Below are 22,498 nucleotides of genomic sequence, written 5' to 3' on the forward strand. Positions count from 1 at the left end.
TCCTCAATGTGTCAAATGCCCAGGAAGCTTCCAAAATGACACTTGGATCAGGGAATTCGCCTTGTGATGAGTAAGAGGGTCTAGATCTCCAAGTGGAAGCAAGAACCTCCAAGTGGACTCAAGAACTGAAGAATAACTGAAGTGGGAGAGGACACTAGTCAGCTCCATGCCAAGCTCAAGCTGACTCATCCTTTCTCCAAATCTCCTATATATAGAGCTCTCTCATGAGGTCTATGGAGGCTGGAATTTTGTGACTGTAAGGAAGTGTTGTTGGTTTGAGTATAGAACTATTGGGTGATTTGCTTGAAGGAGGTGAAGAGGAGATTTCTTTCTGCTGGGAGGTGTTGCTGGATTGGGCCTCTTATGGTTGTAACACTCTCAGAACTTTACTTCTTCCATTAATAAAGCATTTGAGGTTCTTCTATATGCATGTGTCTCAATGGCGTATTGATGCTTGTATATTTGATTTATTCTAATCCTTGAATCAGTTCTGGATGTATGCTTCTTGTAGTTTCCCTTTCTTGTGCTTTTGCAGGATCTTGGTGTAGCTGGGCCAGTGAAAGAGCAAGGAGCTGGGAGCAAGCAGCAAAGAGGGAAGATTGGATCAATCATTAGCGGAAGATAACGGTTAGTGGATCTCTTTCTCTTCTCTCTTACATCTCATAAAGAAGTAATCTTGAATAGCTTTGCATTCGGTTGTTGCTGAGGTACTATCACCCTTAGAGTGGGATAGTGTCATTCCGTATTGGATACTTTTCCCAACAACATCCGACAAACTCTAAACGGCTCTGCATGTGAACAAATTTGTATAAACCGCAAACGGTTTTTGTTAACCCTGACGGCTCTAGCATACCATCACTCCACGATGGTTAGTGTTCACATGTGAACATGATGAATGTAACATCAAATGGCCAGCTAATCCAATGGCTCTGATCCTGGCAGTTAATGCGACGTTAACATCGCATGTGAACAACCCATTAAACCGCCAGACATAATGATTTCGGTTTGCGCTAATCCAGGTTTAATAATAAAGTGCAATTTAACCTTAATTAAATCCGAGTTTAATCTAGCAGATTTTTTGGTGGTGCCCCCAAATTCGGGCCTGCCTCCAGATTTAGCGGAGCTAACTGGAGATATTCCAGAATTAGAGGAGAAATTGTAGGAAAAGATTGTCTGAGTCGTAGAGAAGGAAATTTCGACCAAATTGAGCTCAGAAAGAGGTGTTCTTGGCTAATTTGGACATTCTAAACACATTGGTGTAGGTATCAGAAGCCATTGAGCTTTTTAAAACAAAATTTTTCCACATTGAGCTAATACAGAGGCCCAAGCCATGGAAGCTAGACCAAGGAGATGTAGCCCAGGAGAGGTGAACTACTTCATCAAAACATTGTGTTAATGTGTCTCTTTGATGGTTTGTTGTACTGTGAATTTTTGTTGTTCAGTATTTGTGTTTGAAGCTGTTTTTCTCATGAATGCATTTTAAACTTAAGGAATTTTACTTGTTTACATGCACAAACAACTAAGGAAACCCCAGTACAAGAAGAAATAAGCAAGCATATGTTTAGAAATATGTAACTGTTATTAGTACAGCAAAACTAATCATACAAAAATGGATCACCAGTTAAGTTGGCTGGGGAAAATGTGTTAATAGACATCGATGTACTAAATGCCCAGATCGATTACAACATCCGACTATGTTGAAGCTACATGTATGAGATGCTAGTAGTCACCTCATCGATGTTTAAAATAATGATGTTCCCCCACGATAGAAAAATCATTACTAACGATCAACTCACATACTATGAGAAGGAAACCTTACCCACACTTGATGGTGTGTTACCCTTAGTCTCGTCTTCTCACAAGTTGATCACTACTTACACTAATCTCAGCCCTGGCCAGTTTAAGCCATCAACACTCCTAACGACATTCCTAGGAGACCCTTCGATGATACAAGAACTTTCCTTAAACACCACCCAAACTCAGGAACTAGTTCTAGACAGCACACACTCTACAACTACTGATTCTATGTCCCTACCTCGTATCATTACGCATACACCCTTTTTGTGCCCCCCACCCATCTTTGTCTCACACCAATTCATGGAAACCCTTACATTACCAAATATGGATCTCGCAATACCGGTCTAGTATCTGGTCCCAATGACCATGTCGACTAATCCATGAAATATCCCGATAGGTAATCTCCCTATTCCTCCACCTCATAAAACCATCCCTACTCGAAAATTTCTTGCACCAACACCAGTTGAGGCTGGAAACCTCAAACTCCTCCAAGGCTTTACAACGTTGTGCGTTATGTGAAGAATTTGGGCACCCAACTCACATATGCCCTGAGTTAGATGAGTTAACAACCCTTATGTATTCTTCCAAAACATTAGTAACCTAAACTCCACCAAAAGGAGAAAAGGCTATGCATTTACGTAATAAATAATTACACACCAATAATGCATGTGCTATATGCGAAAAACATGGACACTACACTCATCTCTACCCTAATATCCCTCAATACCAAGATACTTTAAGCACACTCATTCAAGCTAATATTAATGAACTAATAGTAGCATCCAAACCCCAAGTGGGCGATGGATGCAAAAACATCTTCTACATTCAAGAGGAATTATCTTCATGCTCTTAACCCTCTCAAACACCCACCCACAACACATGAAGGGAGTGTGAACAACCAACCCCCTCCCCTGCATTGTCGTGTGCTTTATACGATGACCCAACTCATCCAGTTACCCTCTGCCCCGAATTGTGGACATTTAACCAAACCTACCCAATCACCTAGGTTTCTCAGAGAATCAAACCTAGGTGTTGGCACCATACATGCACTATCTGTTCCGGAAACAATCATAGGTGAAGGTGCCACCACCTTCCCAGGTTTCGTGAATTGTTGATTTTTGTAAGTTGATTCATGAACAAAAAATCTTATCTACTAGACTCTGATACTGAGTTTGCAGAACCCATTCCCCCACTAGGGGAAGATGTACCCCTAGAAGTCTTAAGTGTGTTTGAGGAGAATGGCAGCCAACAACAAGGCAAGGCTCATGTAATTTCATCCACTTTCACCACCATCAATCTAGATCAGACTAAAAATGATCTAAAGCCACCTGGAAAAGAAGATCACCCATCACATGCACCCAATTTGATAAACCAAACCATTTGGTGAATGAATGTCGCAAAGTGAGTAATTTCAATGACATATTTCTCTTAATGGTCTGAATTCCACACAAGCATCTCTCCATTCAAAATAAAATCACATGTTGTTATTGTCGCGTCTTCTATCAATTCCACCACACAAGGAATTGTCAGTACCTTCCATGTTTTCGTGCAGCAAGAGCAGCACTAAGACAAACCCACACGAGGATGCCACGTCACACCAATAAAAAGTCCCAAAAATGGATACCACCACAGAATATTCCATCTCATGACGTCAACGAGGCATCAACATCCCATACTATGAGCAGTACCGCCTCCCATACTATCTACTCAGTTAGTTTCGGATTGGCATGTGGAATTTGTACCAATACCTCTCATAGCAATGAAGCAGTCCTTATTTCACACAAATTTTCAACATGAGAATCCCTCAAGAATAATAAATCACATAAGAAGAGGGTCGAAGCCTCATTTGATCGCAACAGCACCCCTCAAACATTTATCGAGGGGGATTTAGTCCTCCACTACGATGTTTCCCAAGAAACGGTAGGACCTGAGAAGTTTGAAACCATGTGTAAGGGCCCATACATCATCAAACATTACCTCCTAAAGGGGGCATACATATTGTCAGAGCCCGATGGGACTTGCCTAAAAAATCATGTCAATGGTCTCTACCTCAAAAAAATACACCCATAAAATGCTAGAATAGACATGTATGCACCATGACTTATTTTTTGTGATGATCACCTCATCATGGATTCACTCTAAACATAATTATCTCATCTTTTGTCAAAAGATGGATCCTCTGCCAGCTTATCATCATGGGTTTGTTGATGGCGCATCTCGATGGTCGCAAAACCTTGTTGTGGCAGCTTGGGCCATATACTCTCCTGAATGGACACCTCGTCTCTTTAATTGAATTTGTATTGAGTCAGCCACCATCAATCAAGTGGAATATGACGTTGTCATATGCCTCTTGGCCAATGCCCACCACCTAGTTATCCATCACCTGCATGTATTCCTTGATTCCCAACTAGTTGTATCACAGTTAAACAAGACCTTTCAAGTTCGTGATACGCGCATTTTTTGGAAGTATCTGCATGCACAAAGGTTAGCTCAACATTTTGATCATATCATATTTACACATATATTAAGGGATAAAAATCACACACTTGATCGCATAGCTAATCAAATCCTAGACTGGCATGCATCACATATATATAACCATTAATATACATAAACCATCAACATAAGATACATCTCAACATGCAGAAATACATCAAAAAAGTATAGATTCATGTGACATATCATGAGAGCCGCCAAAAAATAATCTCTTATATACATCAAAAAATATATATGAGTACAAAAATATCCACATTGTCCAATGGATCATGACTAGGATGAATAAGTCAAAAAATATAGGGGAGCATCCTCATAATTGGTGCTTGCCTTCGTACATACATAATCACATCCAAAAAGAAGACCATCAAGTCTATATAATGCTCTTGCAGACCAATCTCTGCTTCAAAATCCAAAATCGGACCAACCATAGCCATCACCATAGCTATACAACACAAAATTGGTCGCTACACTCGCTCCAGTGATATCGTTGTCTCTATGAAGAAATCCACCATACATGCCCAAATATTAATCGGCAAACCTCTAGTCAGGACCTCTGCTCTACCCCAATTGTCTCAACAGCTCTACAACTCAGCCTTTGTAGCTGCCAAACATGCCTCTATAGCCTTGACACGCTCACGCCACCATTCTACACCCCCGCCTTACGCTGCACTACTACCCTCACCATAGGGTCCACCAATCTCCAACTGTTGTTGATCACTCAAGCCCAGTTAGTGGCCTCACAACCCTTAGCCTCTATGGTATGGGTGCATCCCTTGTGACACCCATATGTCTAGGATCGTGGCCTACCAAATAGGCCAATGGTCCCCCCCCTGGCCCCGCATCTGTAAGTAAACCAACATGGTATCAGGATTATCATAAATAAAACATCCTACCAATACATGTAAATAAATATATGTATACAAATGAGGAAAGAAAAATATACCTGCTGGTGCCCAGGAATCATTGGAAGGAAGCCCCATGTCTGGATCTCCTTAGAAGTCCACACCATGATAAGGATACTCCATAATCAACTAAGGATTGGAGTTAAACGAATCCTCTATGGTGGCGTTCCAATAACACCCTGCCGCACCACCCCTAACATGCGGCATCACGTGTTCCCAACAGTGTATACGAGGGCCCCTGTAGGCCTCGTCGGCATCATTAAGATTAGAGGCAACATAACCACCCTCTCATACATAATGCTGCAGAGGACACTCGCATAACAAAAACTCCGGAGTGTACCACGCCGCACCTGCGTCAACTAAGACAACATCCCCCTATGCAACAATCAAGCCCAATAAAAAAAGTGACCCTCCTCCAGTTGCTGGAGGACCGCAATATGTGACTCTAATGCTCTGTTGGGGGATGTTGATCCCACCAACCTCACAATCATTTCTAGTGTCACTTGCTCAGCGAGCTCCAAATAGCCGCAATCCTGATGCAGCCCTCCTCATATGGGTTACACCCACTGTGAGCCTCACCCTCAGACTCTGCCCACTGATGGATATCCACATGCCTAGCTAGAAGTGGATAGGGAAAATCCTCCCCACAAGGCAGCGTACCGGTAACAAAATAAATATCGGTACATACAAATATCATCAGATCCATCAAACAGATACCCATCACCTTTTGGTCCACATCCCAGCATCGAATCAAAAAATGCAAGAACCTATCGTATGACCTCAAAAGGGGGTTCTGAAGAAACTTCAAAAGCCCCCACCGCACCAGCAACTGGCTAGAAATTCATGTCAAGTACTACTCTAGTTCTTTAATTCATAGCATTCAATCAGTCGCATATTATATGTATGTTTTAAATAGATGCTTTCACTTGGGGTATTGGTCGTGTATATTGCAGGTTCATCACACACAATCCACTTCGACCAACACCCTGACAAGAAAATAACATAGCAAGTATAATTCTCTACTTAGCATGATAGTCTTCCTCCTACGCTTTGCATATCCTGACATCATTTCTCCAAAATGCACCATAGGGTCCCTTATCTAGACCATGTTTATCACCATTTCTCCTTGGCATATGATAAACATCCGCGTAGGTCGATAGAGTCATCCCACTCATGGTTCGATTTATGTTTGTAGACCCTTCTTCACAATCAGAGCCATGACCACTTACCCCGACTCGGGAGCCACTTCACTTACATGCCTTGAAGTTTAGCCTCGTTATGCTACACTCATTGCAGATGCACCCCATTTCCTGGGCCATCCCTGGTACTTTACGATAGATCAAGATGGATGCACCTCTGCGTCCTACATTTGGCCTATCATTCACCCATATTGCATAGCCCATTTATGTCACTTCATTTGCCTCACCAACCCAACATGGAGACCAACCAATGGGGCCTCCTCTCTCAGAAAAAAGCACCATACCTCCATACAAGTCACTATTATTATGGGGCACTCGTCTCCATGTTTGTGCATCCAAACCACCCTCATATTCTTTTGGAAAGTGTACAAAGAATTTTTTTAGGAAAAAGACTCCCAACCACATTTTTGTTATTCATGTTTGTTACCCGGCGGCAGTTTCTAGTCACCCTTGGTTGGAGCTTGCACATCACCCATAGTCATTTACCATCTTCACACCAGTCAAAACATACTCACACCCACATTGGAAATCCTACTGACTCCAGGGCCACCCTTATCAGTAAACATGTTTTGAATGTCGCCATTTGCACAAAAGCTCTGACCTCGGTCCAGTTATCCATATCCTCTCATATTTTCAGCTCTCGCTATCATGCCTTATCTGACCCACACTCTTACAATATGTTTACAGCTCATACTGATTCCCCGACACATCATGTCAGACTGTTAAAACTCATTTCATGTCGACTTCAACATTTGTATTCTAAGATAGGTACAGTACCTTGGATAATCCCCCCTTGAAGGGATATCCTCGAGTGGCACAATGGGAATCACCATTTCTCGCTGATGTCATCGACCCCCTTGACATTCGACACCAACACAAGCTTTCATGTCAAGGTGGTATTGTACTTAGCTACCGTTGCATTTCTTTCATTTAGTCGAAGGCCACTGCATCACTAAGCACCTCATTTAACAGTGCTTACTCCATAATATGAGGGAGGTACCCATAGTCGAAGACCCATGAATACTATAGCACCTCTTTCAATAGTGCTCCACCTCTGTTATGCATGGGGGAACCAAATTCAATCTATTTGACCAGGAAGCGCCCTTGAGGGTGTCAACAGTTATCATCATTAGCTATCAGCACGTCAACCACCATAACATTGATTGGACAGGACCATTCTTTGTTTGATTGTAATAATTTAATATTAGTCATCATAACGAGCATGGGACATGCCCGCCTCATATAAACACATTTTTTCACTCTTTAGGTTTTCACCAGAGCATGGTTACCATTTATACTCGGTTAAGGGGTTTCTCTACTCATCTTCATAACAAGTTATCCTCTCTCTCGAAAAGTTAATCAGACTCTGTCAAAAAATAAAACGTGATGTATTTCGGCTATACGTTTGCTCCTAACCTCATACATTAGGGGGAAACTATTAACACTAGAAAATCATACACATGTTGGATCCATAAGACACTAAAAGGTGTCCAGCGGAATGCACAAGTGAAGATTTTACAGATGAATATGTCATGAAGTTTAAAAATTTGAATTTCTCCTAAGGTCCAAAGTTTATAAAGTTAAAAAATTGATTTCGCGCGACTATTTATTTGATAAACGCGTGCACGCGGAATATCCTTCAAAATCTGCACGGTCACAGAAATGGATGATTTAGTGATTCGGGACCAATCCACACACTTGGGGCTGATTCTCTGACATGAGCTTAGTCCAGTATAGTCGAATTCGAGTCGACCTGAAGATATGCAGCCCTCAATGGAATCATCTTGTCCTACGCATGTGTCATTATCATGCATGAACCAAGAGGGGAAGATGGATTCAAAAATTCTATCTAAACAAGCCATGGGAGAGCCAAAATATGAGACATTGTTATGTTGGACAAATTGTTATCAGAGAAAACCACCATTCCATTATTGAAGCCAAAGAATGGAAGATCACTAGCATGTTGTCCATATTGCTTCTAAGAAATCCATCATCTCGGTGAGAAAGGAAGAATCCACCATTGGAGAGTCTTCATATTTCTTTCATAGAGAGGAGAAACTTGCAAAGAGATTGAGGAAAAGAAACCCCCTTGCTGAGGATTTTTGAGCACCAAAGCTCAAATAATTCTCTTCAAGTGTCTAAGATTGCTCCATTGAGCATTGTTTGTGTATTTAACTCTTTGTTTATTTTATGTTTATATATGCATTTTTTCCACTGTTTACAATGTTGTCTTTATTTAAATTTGTCCACTAACAACACCAATTTTTCCTCTAATCCTTTGCAGGGAAAAATCAACTGTTAAGGAGGTGTCTTTTTGTACACCATTGCCACAAAAACACTACCACGCCTGTTGTTTGACTTTGTAGCTGTTGGGACAAAACTTCATAATGTCATAAATTTCTCATATGAAATTGGATTGAGATTATTCAAACAGTGTTGGAATCAGGACAACGAACACTGCGAATTGAAGCTAGTTTCAGGAGATTAACTTTAATTTTTTAGCCTATTTTTTATCTTCAGATCAATGATGAAGGAGATGGAGAGGGAGACCATTCTAGAAGACACCTAAGGAGCTAAGGATATAAGATGATCATCAGGCAAGAAGACAAAGGAACATTGGATTACAACAGAAGATGAAATATCATGACCGCATGAACATTCCATCTTATTCACAACCCTTTGGAGGGTAGATATGAATAAAAAAGCATATCCCTCATGAAGACAAAATATTGGATACATATTTTATTGAAGAAAAAGCAACAAGAAGGACAGCTTGACACTGCCACATCGTCATGCAGTCCATGTCATCAGTTTCATATCATGTTCGGTCACAAGCCATTATTTTCCACATCATTTGTGGATTATGTAAATTCAATATTATAGAAATGTAATGTAAAGTGGAAGTCCAAGATTCATCCATGTAATACGAAAATTCATATAGGAAGTTGAAAGGTCTTTGAAGAAGTCAAACAGTCATGAGGATAGTCCAAGAGTCACAAGGGAGGTGAACGGTCACCCCATTTGTTATATATACACCCTCATTGCTCATGTAAAGGACTTTTCACCTTGGCTTCTCCCATAAGGCATCAGAGAGACAGAGTCAGTACTTTTACGGAGCAATTCGTGGCTCCAATGATCCACTATTGTAGCTAGTGATTTTCATTGTATTCATGTATCTTGGGACTTTTACTTAATACTTGAAGCCTGATGGCCAACACGTTTTCATGAATGGATTTTGAATATTCGTAATATTATTCTGTGAATGTTTATGATTTATGTTTGCTTTCACTTGTACAAAATTAGTTGAACTATTTTGATTATTTGAGTGCTTATCTAATTGAAAATGTGTTGTAATGGTTGTAACAATCATCGCATCTTTGTGGACTATTCTGCTTATTGTTAGGTGATTCTCTTTTCACTTATGTGCACCTCTACTAGGGTGGTACTAATACCTCCCTCTTAGAGGGTCACCTTTCCTCCCTTTGTATTAGAAGAACCTTGATACACTTGCAACCAAACGTTCACCAAGCACACTTACTTGTTTTTTGCAAAGGGACATACACGCTTCTCTCTCTTGCTGACAGCGAAAGCCAAGGAAAGTCTATAAGAATATATGGACTCAGGCCGATACTCCAGATGGGGCTCCTATTCCAAATGGTGTGAGGTATAATTGGGGCTTAACATCGTGGAGAGCCCCTTGGTTGACGGATTTCCAACACCGTCAACACATTCTAAACATCTAGAAATATATTTAGCAATTTCTCTCTTCATCCTTGGCCAATAATATAATTTTCTTGTGATTGTTAACATTTTTTATATCTTGGTTGACTTGTATATGATCATCTATGAAACTCATTCCTTATGAGCTTCTTTAACTCAACTACATTGAGTATGGAGATATTTTCTTTGTACTATAATAGTCCATCTCTAGCTAGCTAATACTTTCCTCTTATTGGCCCCTTGGGTTGTTGTTGCAAGCATTAGGCTTGCATGCTTAAAGTGCTCATCTTCCCATAGTGCTTCTCTGATTTTTTCTTTGATGTTTGTCTCACATGTATTAATGGATTCCATGTCTATCACTTGCATGCTTCTACTAAGTGCATCAACAACTTTATTTTATTTTCTCTTGATGTGTTCAATCTCAAAATTTACCTTGCTAATAAGTGACATCCACTTGGATTTCCTAGAATTCAATAGGTGTTGGCAAAACAAATACCCATCCCATTATGATCCATCATTAAGATGAAATTCCTTTCGAGCAAGTAGTGTCTCCGCATTTTTAAGGTGTGCAATATCACCGCAAGCTCCAAATTGTGTGTTACAAAATTCCTCTCATGTTAATTTAATTTCTTGGACTCATATTTGATCGTATGTCCATATTGCGTGAGAACTCCACCAAGTCCATTTTTGCAAGCATCAACGCAAACCAAAAAATATTTATCCAAGTCAGAAATGTTTAGTATAGGGGGGTGTGTGAAGAGGTGCTTCAATTATTCAAATCGCATTGAACACTCTGCTATCCAATGAAAGCTTACTCCCTTCTTTTTCAATGTTGTAATCAGGTGCCAAATATTTGATCAACCATGAATGAATCTCCTGTAATATCATGTTAGACCCATAAAGGATATTCTTTGTGTTACATTCCAAGGAACAGGCCACTCCAATATGGCATGGACCTTTTTGGGATCAATTGATACTCCTCTTGAGATAATGTGACCCAAATAATGCACTTTTGCTTGGAAGAATTTTCATTTACATAGCTTAACATATAATTGGCGCTCTTGTAACACTTTTAACATAGCCTTGAGGTCTTCTTAATGCTCCTCTTTAGTCTTTAACTAGACTATAATATCATCAATGAAAACTAGCACAAACTTGTCCAAGTATTTGCTAAGAATATTATTCATAAGACACATAAGTGTGGCTAGTGTGTTTGTTACCCCAAATGGCACCATAATGAATTCATAGTGTCCATATCTAGTCCTATTTAGTATCTTGTAAAATTCCTCATCTTTGATTTGGACTTGATGATATCATAATCCTAGATATATTTTTGAAAACATCGAGTCTCCCCAAAGTTGGTCAAATAGATCGTCAATCCTGATAAATAGATACTTGTTATTAATAGTTGTTTTATTTAGTTGTCTATAATAAATACACAGCCTAAGGGTACAATCCTTTTTCCTCTAAACAATGTTGGAGCTCCCCAAGGTGACACAGTGGGCTTGATATACCCTTTTTCCAACATGTCTTTCAACTATATCCTCAAATCCACCAACTTAAGTGTGCTCATTCGATAGGGTTCTCTAAATGTGGGCATGATTCCTAAAGTCGCATCTATGGAGAAACCAATGTCCTTCTTGGGTGGAAATCCCAGTATCTCATCAGGAAATACTTTATTGTATTCCTATAACATGGGATGATCTTCAATATTCAAATTACTATCCTCTGTTGAACTTGTCACTTGCATGGCATACATGGGGCATCCCTTTCTGTAAAATATCTTCAATTGCAGAGCTGAATTTGTCTCACGAGCATAGGCTTTCATATTCCTTGAAGTAGCCTTTGTTCTCCTTTATCATCTTTGCATTTCAACATTTTATTAAAGAAATATGTTTTTCCCTATGGATTGTAATCCAATTCATTCCAATCAACGGGTCATACAGCGCCAAAGGAAATACATTTAAATTGGATTGTCCATGTATGTCATTCATCTCAAATTGGCATGACTCGATAACATCAATTTGCCTCCAATGGCTAATTGAACTAGCCATGACTTGGCATGTTATTTTCTCTGTACAACCCAAGCTTCAACAACTTGTAGGGTAATATAAATAAGATTAGAATAGGGGTCAATTAGAATTGAAATAGGGAAGTTGGCAAGAATACCTTCCATTTACACCACCAAGAATTAGTAGTATGCTTGCATGTTTTCCATGGACACATAAATCGAGGGTACACTCTTGACCACATCATTATCACTAATGGCCTCTTGAATGTTAACACCCTTTTGCTATCATGTTCTCAGTGTGCACATTCTATTAAGAGTTGTTATTCCCCTCATCTCTGGTATTTCAATGGCTTTTTCCTTAGTTCTTCGACCTTCGTTGATATACGCCGAAAAGCATATTAAATCCATAATGATATTAATAAATATATAATTATTATAATTATAAATCTAAGAAGGAGCATGTAAGTTTATAAATTTTTGGGAAAAGAGTCGTCACACTTCTCTTGCGAAAAGGCATGATATAAATAAAGAAACACATTAATGATGATTTTAATGTATATTTTGTTTAATAAAAAATTATAATTCATTTTGTAATTGGTTATATATATATTTATAGATTTCATATGATTAGGTAAGAGGTAATTTAATATGTAATTTGTTGTTAATGAGTGAGTATATTTTATTCTAAATTTTTAATTTTTAATTTTTTGTTTTATAAATAATAAAATTTCATATATTAGTTTGGTGTTTAATTTTATTATAATTTTAAAATTAAATTATTATTATCAATAGATTATATTTATATTTGTTTGATTAATAATTTTATTATATTGTAAATATGTACTATCTCATTTATATTATTAATAAATAATAAAATGTATATGATCACAACCAAATTCCCTAGGGCTTTTCTAAATTCCACTGGCTAAAGGAAGAATAAGGAGGTTTTGTTCCTTTCAAAATGAAATTTCATTGTCATATGGATTAAAAAGACTTTGCTTTAAAAAAAATTATTAAATTAAGTATATATTAATCTACATTATAATTAATATAAAATTTTATATTTAAAAATTATTTAGAAAAAAAAAAAAAAAAAAAAAAAAAAAACATTTTATTTTATTTTAATAATATATTAACTAAAAATAATCAAAACATAAATCTTTAAAATTACAAGATTTAAAAACAAAAAGTCTTTAAAGATATGATTATTTAATAAAAAATAAGAAGATATTTCCACTAAACACCCACCGTGCAAGTCGGAGAATCGGACCGACCAGAGGTTGATGTTGGCTTGCTCTTCTGCTCACCAAACTCTATGCCAGCAACGTCAATTGTCGACTTCCGGCAGTACCCACACACGAGGTCGGGGGTCGAGCTGTGTTGCAACTTTTGAGTTGCAGAGAGTTCGAAGCGCTAGCCTCCGACCAGTGACCCACAATGTTAAACCACGGTGAATAAGTTGGACAATTTGTGTTAATCGCGATTATTACCTCCTTTGCGACCTCCTTATCTATGTAATTGACGTTCAATTTCCTTTGTGTTTCAATAAGATTTGGAGAGTCGGACTGCCTCTAGCTTGTTCTTCTTCTTGCGAAAGTCTATGTCTACGCCAAGAACTTCCGGAACTTCGCAGATGCAATGAAAAATATAAAAAAATTGACATCGCTTAGAATTGGTAGCTCCGTTGCTGGAATAATACATGGCAGCGGTGCTGGAAACATTTGGATTTGATAAACACTGGACTAAATGGATTATGGGATTGGTTTCATCACCTAGTTTTTCAATTCTAATTAATGGAGCCCCGTCAAAACTTTTGTTTTTGTTGAGAGGAATTTAGTGAGGGGACCCATTGTCTCCCTTCCTATTTATCTTGATTATGGAAGGACTTGGGAGGCCGATTGGCGCTGCAAAAAGAGGAGGAGACATAAAATGACTTAAGTTGTATGAGGATGCACAAGAGACCACCCATCAACAATTTGTGGATGACGCCATGCTTCATGGTATTCCTACCATAAAGGAGGCGGTTAATTTCAAAGCCATTTTGGATACTTTCATGGCGGCATCACGTATGGAGTTAAAGCAGTCAAAGTCTATGATTTTCTTTTTTAACACTCACATTTTTATTCAAAGAAACCTATCTATTATTCTAGGGTTCCAAAGGAAACCCATCCCTTCTAAGTATTTAGGAGTCCCCCTCACAGTGCAAGCTTGGAAGAATCCAACTCAAAGAGAGTAATATCTAACCTAGAAGATAGGGTCAAAAGATGGACGGTGAGAGCGTTGAATTTGTCACGACGAATGGTGCTAGTAAAGGCGATGATTCAGGCTATCCGAGGGTATATGTTATCTATTCTACCTATGCTTATGGGAGTGCTCCAAAAAATAAGAGAGGTTCAAAGGAACTTCCTATGGCGAGGGGCAGAGGAAAAACAAAAATGGGCGTTGGTGGCGTGGACTACAATATGTAAATCTAAAATGCAAGAGGCCTAGGGCTGCAGGACCCTCAAATAACTAACAGAGAAAATGGGGCCAAATTGTAGTGGAGATGGCTTAAAGAAGGGGAGACTCCATTGGTGAAATTCTGGAAAGCAAAGTATGCCCCTAATTTCCAAATAAAAATCCTAGTAAGGCTCACGGGTTCAATCCAGGGGTCGGTTATATGGAACTTGACATGGAATAATAGAGAAATCATACAACAGCGTAGATTTTGGGAAATAAGAAACAGAATGGACACTCTATTCTGTGAGGATGCCTGGCAACAACAACCGAAAGTAAATAGAACAGAATGGTAGGCTCTATAGGTAGCCACGGAGAAACAGGGGCATAGGGAAATCCACCAATTTTGGGCTCAAGGATTGGAAAATAAAAAATGGAGAAGATGGAACCTTAACATCGTTCTTCTAGAAAATCTGAGTGATTTAGGTATCCAAGAAATTATAGAAGAACTAAGCAAAAGAAAAATCTTGGTGAATGATGACCATGGCCAACTCCGATGGGGGCAAAGAGAAGAGGGAGAGTTCAAATTAAAAGAAGCCAAGGCTTACCTCAAATCTGAACATCTCAAGTCAATGACTCATCATGGAGTAAAGTATGGGTGGCCTCTCACTGGCCAAAAATTAAAATTTTCTTTTGGTTAATTCTGCACAGGGAGGTGTTAACATCGGAGAAATTAGTTAAGCGAGGGATTACTAGTCCATCATGGTGTTTCCTATGTGAGAAGGAATAAGAAAGCATTAATCACCTTTTGAATACCTGTAGCTACACGAAATCTCTATGGGAGTGGCTGACCATTATCTATAGACACACTGAAACAAACAAGGAAAGTATACAAGAAACAATTAAAAAATGGTGGCAACAATTTACTAAGAATGAAGCAGTGAATATGACCTAGAACTTAATTTTGGGATTTATCCTCTGGTCATTCTAGAAGGAACGCAACCACCAAATGTTCTGTGACAAAAAGCTCCCAGTTTCAAACCTCATGGAAGAAATTCACCATCATCTTAAGGAAACCATCAATAGCAGAAGAATTCAAACCTCAGAGGAACAACCATCCCCTTAGGAAGCGAGAATTTAAAAAAAAATTGACCTAGATTACCTGAGTGGTATGACCCTCAAATCAAAAGAAAGCCATATAAAGTTGGGTTCTACAATGTGGCAGGCAATGTTCCACCAAGACTCCAGGATGGGGAGACGCACAAGGGGGGCATGTGGGAGTACCCTCAAATTTTAGGGAAATTTAAGGGGGACGTCAGGGTATATATATTATATTTATATATATATATATATATATATATATATATATATATATATTTCAAATTCATATTCAATAATAAAAGCATAAATAGTAAATACAATGATACATACATAATTGAATTAAATAATGAAATTGATCTATACTCATCATCCTTACTAATAAATACATTATTCATCCATAGACCGCAAGATTCAATAATGAAATACTCTGATCCATATTCATCATTTATTATTCACCATTCTAGAATCTACACTGATTTAAAATTTAAATTCATCATTCTAGATTCTAAATTGATTTAAAATTAAAATTCATCATTCATCATTCTAGAACCTAATTAGTACTAAGCAAAATAGACTATAATAGATACTGAAACCTGAAGACTAGAATAGTAAATTGATATAACTAAAACTCAAAAACAGTGGAGTGATGAGTCTAAAAGTCACTCTAAAGTACACAGAGGGCTTGGTGCTCTTGATTAAATACTAATTCCATACCCTTGTACATGACAAAATTCAATGGAAACATTGCAATCCATCAAATCCTGGATTCCTGAAAAATTGTTAAGTCTGCTAGATTTTGAGTGAGATCTAAAATTCTACTTTCTCCATATGAAATCCAATGACGTTGGAACCACTCTCAAATATCCTGAGTCATTTCATGGTAATGTTAAAAATTTAAGTAAAATGATAAAAATGAAAGATAAAGGGGAATGTCACTTTTACTTTAAGAATTTAACATTACCATGAATTGCATAGCATTAGTAGGGCAATATGGTCCAATACTAGGTTTCCCCTGTCATAAATCATTGTTTACAAGAAAATTTAAAGGGGGGCGCATAGCCCATTTTGAGAGGGGAGAGTCCCCCTTTTGGGGAGTCGCGTCCCCCACACTGGGGAAACGTTTCCCCAGATGTCCCCCCATCCCAGGGGCATGGGGTGCGAGGGGTACGCACACCCAACCCTAGGGGATGCATCCCCATGGAACACTGGTGGAAGGCTCCCCTAAAGGGTTTCTGGAAATTGGACTTTGATGGAGCGTCATGCTACAAATAATGTAGCAAATTTCCAAGCCCTAGAGCAGGGGCTAGAAATGTTTCGAAGAGAGGGAATGGTGAATGTAATAGTGGAAGGGGATTTTTTATTAGCTATTTGAGCGGCATGTCAGCTACAATGTGACTCTCACATAAACAAAGTCACGAAGAGTTGGCGCCTTGCCCAGATAATCCAAAGAATTCATAGCCACCTTGAGGAGTTGAAAATGGTGGAGTTTTCCTTGGTATGACGCTTGGCTAATGCGTTGGCGGACAAAATGGAAAACGAAGGGATTGAGAGTGCCATGTTGATTATCGAGGTGACCTCAAAGGACATGTTATATGGATAGTTAAAGGAAGATTGTCGACCACAGGCAGAGCGAGATCAATCCATGTCAGAAGGGAGCGACAGAGTAGGGGTGGGCCAGGATCAGGGCAGAAACCCACCTAGTGATATGAATGTTTAATAATTATCATGGTTCGAAAAGTAGCAAATTTTAGGAATGAGCGAGGAGATATGTGTCGTCACGATACGAAGGAAATGACGGCCTAAGATGGGAAGGAGAGGAACTCATTTTCAATCAATCATTCGTCAAGAGCCGCATTAATTGGAAAGGATGGTTAAAGGAGTGGAGAAGTAATAATCCCATCGAGGGGTTGTACTAGAACTATGGAAATAATGAGCCTGCATAGACCGTTTGCAGAGGCAAATGAGGAGGAAGATGGCCCCATCCTCACACGAATATATTGTAACATCATTGGTAAGCGGAAGCGCTGAAAATAGACAGGCAAGGTGCTCAAATGACATGTTTCCTTTATATGGGAAGGATGAAATGTGCATAGGTTGCATAGTGATAAGTCTGAAAGATAGAAGGTGGTGTGGTAGCGAGATAGAGTCTGTTCCTTTGAGAACTACAAAGTCTAAGACAGTAATGGCCAAGGGACGAAATGTTGGTGGCAAACCGAGGGGAAGGCCACGAGTGGATGCTCATAACTCCACGGCTGGTAAGAGGTCCAAAATGGAGGATACGGCGAGGGAGGTTGCCCTAAACTATCGTGCGACGGTCTTGAAGAAAGCAAAAGAAATCATCGAAATATGGGAGAATGAGGTGAGGTGTTTGCGATGGAGCATCTCGGATAACAAAATTGAGGAAGAAGTCGACTAGATTATAAATACTGGAAAATCCCAAACACGACAAACGGTTTATCTGAGAACATTGGACATTGTGTGGCATGTTCAAACCCTAGTGGGGAAGTTGCAGGTGGAGGCTAGAACTAGGCGAAAAATGGAACCCCAGTTTCAATTGAAGGCGATTGAGCAGAGGTTACGGGTTGTAGAGGAAACACTCAAAAGGGTGGCGAATATAGAGTGTTTGCAAGACGCAAAAATTGGAGACATGAACAAGATGTTCTGTTCTCCATCTACTTGAAATATATCCATAACCTAGATATTATGTTGGGACAAGAACCAGGAGATCCATCCAGGGTTAGGAAATATCAGTTCGGGGAGGTAACTGGAGCAAGCAGAAAGCAACCTGTGACGCGGGGAGCAAGGGCGGCTGCAGCAGAAACTCCAACGACGAAGATTTCACCTGTGTCTGGATCAGGTATGGTGGAAGCAACACCAATGCCTCTAGTTAAATGATCATGAGTCTGTCCTTTTTTGTTCTATTTTGGCGAATGGTTGAGTAGGCCAGATCATAGTAATACGCTGATAGGTAGGTTTGTAGGTGTAGAATAGATAGACAAATTTACAAGCAAGCTGCCTTCAAGATGTAAATGGCTAATAAGCAGTGATAATAAAGTAAATTTTGTAGATATGTATAGGGATACCATAGATAATAAAAAAAACCTTATTACATGTTTGGTTCAGTGTTTGGTCAAGACCATATTTTACTGCAACTGGTTGATGTATTCTACAATTATATAGTAATATAAAATCTCTCTACTGACTTACATAATAAATACCACCCATACCTAAATTCAAGAGCAACTATGAAGACATCAATAAACGGATTAAAATGCGAGCACAAAACTTTAACAAACTCGTATAACATCACGAATAACGAGACACTTAAAGCCACGTGGCCAATATCAATGGCAGTATGTACCCAAAAACATCTAAATATTTAAAGACTGATTTTCGGCATCCATAGTTTTTAATGGAAATTAATTTTAGTAATGATTAGTATTAGTATTATCCTTTCCACTTAGCTTTAAAATGTTTAAATGTGATCTATTTTATGTTGAGATTTTTTGTTTTATTAAATTTGGGAAAAATCTCATGTATGTGACAACAATAGGATTAGTTGCTATATTAGCTCCAGTATTTTTTGAGGAGGAGTTAGTGCATCCTATATTTGTTGTGAGGGAATTTATGATTCAGTTTTATGCTCCAGCTATATAGAAATGTTATCCCGTAGATGATTGTGAGAGTGTGTAAGTAATATAGAGAAAATAGGGAGAGCTGAGAGTATGTGTGAAGAATTAAAATTGTTGTAATCTCCTTTGAATAATAAGATTGCCGATGCCTCTGTTCTGGTGGACGTAGCCCAGATTGGTTGCATGAACCACGTTAAATCTGTGTGTTATGGTTTTGTGTTTTTTAATGTGTTGTGTATGTTTGTTTAATTTTATTTCCGCTGCACATTGTTTGGTCTAACAAGTGGTATCAGAGCGGTGCAGCGGAAGCGTGGAGGGTCCATAACCTACAAGTCTCTGGTTGTGGAGCTGGTGCATGTGACAGAGCTGCTGAAGGTGGAGTTTTGGTGATTGGCGTGGTTTCGGTAGAGACAGTCGCGCCAATTTCTGAACTGTAATCGGGTTGGCATGTTTTATTTTGGAACAGAAGCACCAGTGGCGCGGATCCGAGTTTAATACTCGCGCCAGTATCCCAAGTGGCGTGGAATTGACTGGTTTAAGCACGCCAATATTTTGTCACTTACACCATTTTTATTCCGGCGCGGATCGTCTGCTATCAAAGGAGCGCCAACGCGCCAAGCAAGGATCACTTTGGTAAAACTGCAATTTTGTTATTTGTTTTTATTTGTAATCTGCAATTTATACAGCATAGGGATTGTATTATAAGGTAAAGGCAGCACAGTAGAAGGCAAAGGCATTTTTTGTTAGATATTAACTTTATTTATTAAGTTGGAATTGGAGATTCTATTTGCTACAACATGGCAAAAACTCAAAGTGCTCGTTTTGAGATCGAGAAGTTCAATGGCAAAAATAACTTCGAAATCTGGAAAGTAAAGATGCATGATCTGCTTGTGCAACAAGGCGTGGCGAAGGCACTGTTGGGAAGATCCAAACAGCCTTACCCCATGATAGATGATGAATGGAATGAATTGGATGGAAGAGCTCTGAGCGGTATTCGACTGTGTTTGGCGGATGATGTTTTGTTTAACATCGTGTCAGAGAAAACTGCTGCTGGTTTGTGGACAAAGCTTGAGAAGCTGTACATGACAAAATCCTTGACCAATAGGATTCTTCTGAAGCGACAATTGTACAGTCTGTGCATGAAGGAAGGTACAGCTATTACTGATCATTTGAATGTCTTTAATACTCTCATGGTGCAATTAGAAAGTATAGAAGTAAAATTTGAATCAGAAGATAAAGCTATAACTTTATTGTGCTTGTTGCCCGAGTCATGGGATCATTTTGTTACTTCTATAAGTCTAAGTATATCAGAAACCCTTGAATTTGATGATGTTGTTGGAGCTTTGTTGTCTTAAGAGACAAGGAAGAGGTCAAATTCCGAAACATCTACATCAGAAGCAATGATGGCTAGAGGTCTTTCTAGAGAAAGACGCTCCAGTAAGCACAGCGACTCGCGTTCAAAATCGAAAGGGAAGAAGAGTAAGGTAAAGTGTTGGTTTTGTGGCAAATCGGGACATTTGAAGAAGGACTGTTGGAAACGATAGCAAGCATCCAAAGAAGACTCTTCACCAGCGAAGCAAGAAGCAAACACGACAAATACAGGTTCGGCATCCAAGATAGATATGAGTGATGAAGTGTTGTCAATTGATTTGTCTAGTCATGATCAACATTGGCTGTTAGATTCTGGTGCATCAAATCACATGTGTATTCATAGGGAATGGTTTAAAAGTTATAAACCAATCAATGATGGAGTAGTTTACATGGGAAATGATGTCACATGTAAAATTGTGGGAATTGGAACCGTTCAGCTTAAAATGTTTGATGGGACAAATAAAATTTTAACTGATGTAAGACATGTACCTGAACTAAGGAAAAACCTCATTTCATTAGGAGTACTGGACACAAATGGATATAAAACCTTTGTTCAAGGTGGAGTAATGAAAATTTATAAAGGAATTTTACTAGTAATGAAAGCAAAGAAGGTTGGAAATATTTTTCAGTTAGAAGGAAGAACAGAGTCAAATTATGTTTCTATAGTGTCTGAAAATGACAGTAATTCTATTCGTTTATGGCATCAAAGGTTGGGCCATATGAGCGAAAGAGGTTTAAAGATTTTATCTGATCGTAAGTTACTTCCTAGTCTAAAGTCTGTTAAGTTAGATTTCTGCAAACATTGTCTGTTTGGGAAACAAAGCAAGCAGAAGTTTCAAAATGGAAAACATACTAGTAAGGGAATCCTTGATTATATCCATTATGATGTTTGGGGTCCGTGTCCTACAACCTCATATGGAGGTTCGTCATATTTTGTATCTTTTATTGATGATTTCTCTAGAAAAGTGTGGGTCTACATGTTAAAGAAGAAGTCTGATGTGTTTACAGTTTTCAAACAGTTTAGTGCATTAGTTGAAAACATCACTGGAAGAACTATTAAATGTTTAAGAACTAACAATGGTAGTGAGTTTACTTCAAAGGAATTTGATAATTATTGCAAGGAAGCTGGGATCGAAAGACATAAAACCACTGTGTATACTCCTCAGCAAAATGGAGTTGTTGAACGCATGAACAGGACTCTTTTAGAGAGAGCAAGAAGTATGCTGAGTAATGCCAACTTGCAGAAGGAATTGTGGACAGAAGCGGTTGCTACAGCTTGCTATTTGATAAATCGATCACCATCAACTGCAATAGGATGCAAAATTCCTCAAGAGTTATGGAAAGGTCATCTTTGTGATTATTCTAAACTGAAAGTTTTTGGTTGTGATGCATATGCTCTAGTTCCAAAACATCAGCGTTCTAAATTAGATCCTAAATCAAAAAGATATATCTTTGTTGGATATGGTGATGGGACTAAGGGATACAGATTGTGGGATCCTACTACTCACAAGATCATCATTAACAGAGATGTTAAATTTAATGAATCCTCACTTTAAAGTTCAGATGTAGATGATAAAGTGAAACAGGATAATGTATCTAAACTTCAACACATTCAGTTTGAAACCAGTCCAAATATTGATGATGATCAAGATGAGCATGGTTCAGATGTAAGTCATGAACAAGTTTCAGATGTGGGTCATTAACAAGTTTCAAATGTAGATCATGAACATGATTCAGATGTTGATCATGAATAAGTTCCTACAGACAATAATCAGCAAATTGTGGAAGTACCAGAAACATCTTTAAGGAGGTCCACAAGAATTAAATGTCCTC

Source organism: Pinus tabuliformis, chromosome Q (assembly GCF_031772625.1).
Source record: "Pinus tabuliformis cultivar Carrire ecotype Pingquan chromosome Q, CPIR1, whole genome shotgun sequence".
NCBI classification, from domain to species: Eukaryota; Viridiplantae; Streptophyta; class Pinopsida; order Pinales; family Pinaceae; genus Pinus; species Pinus tabuliformis.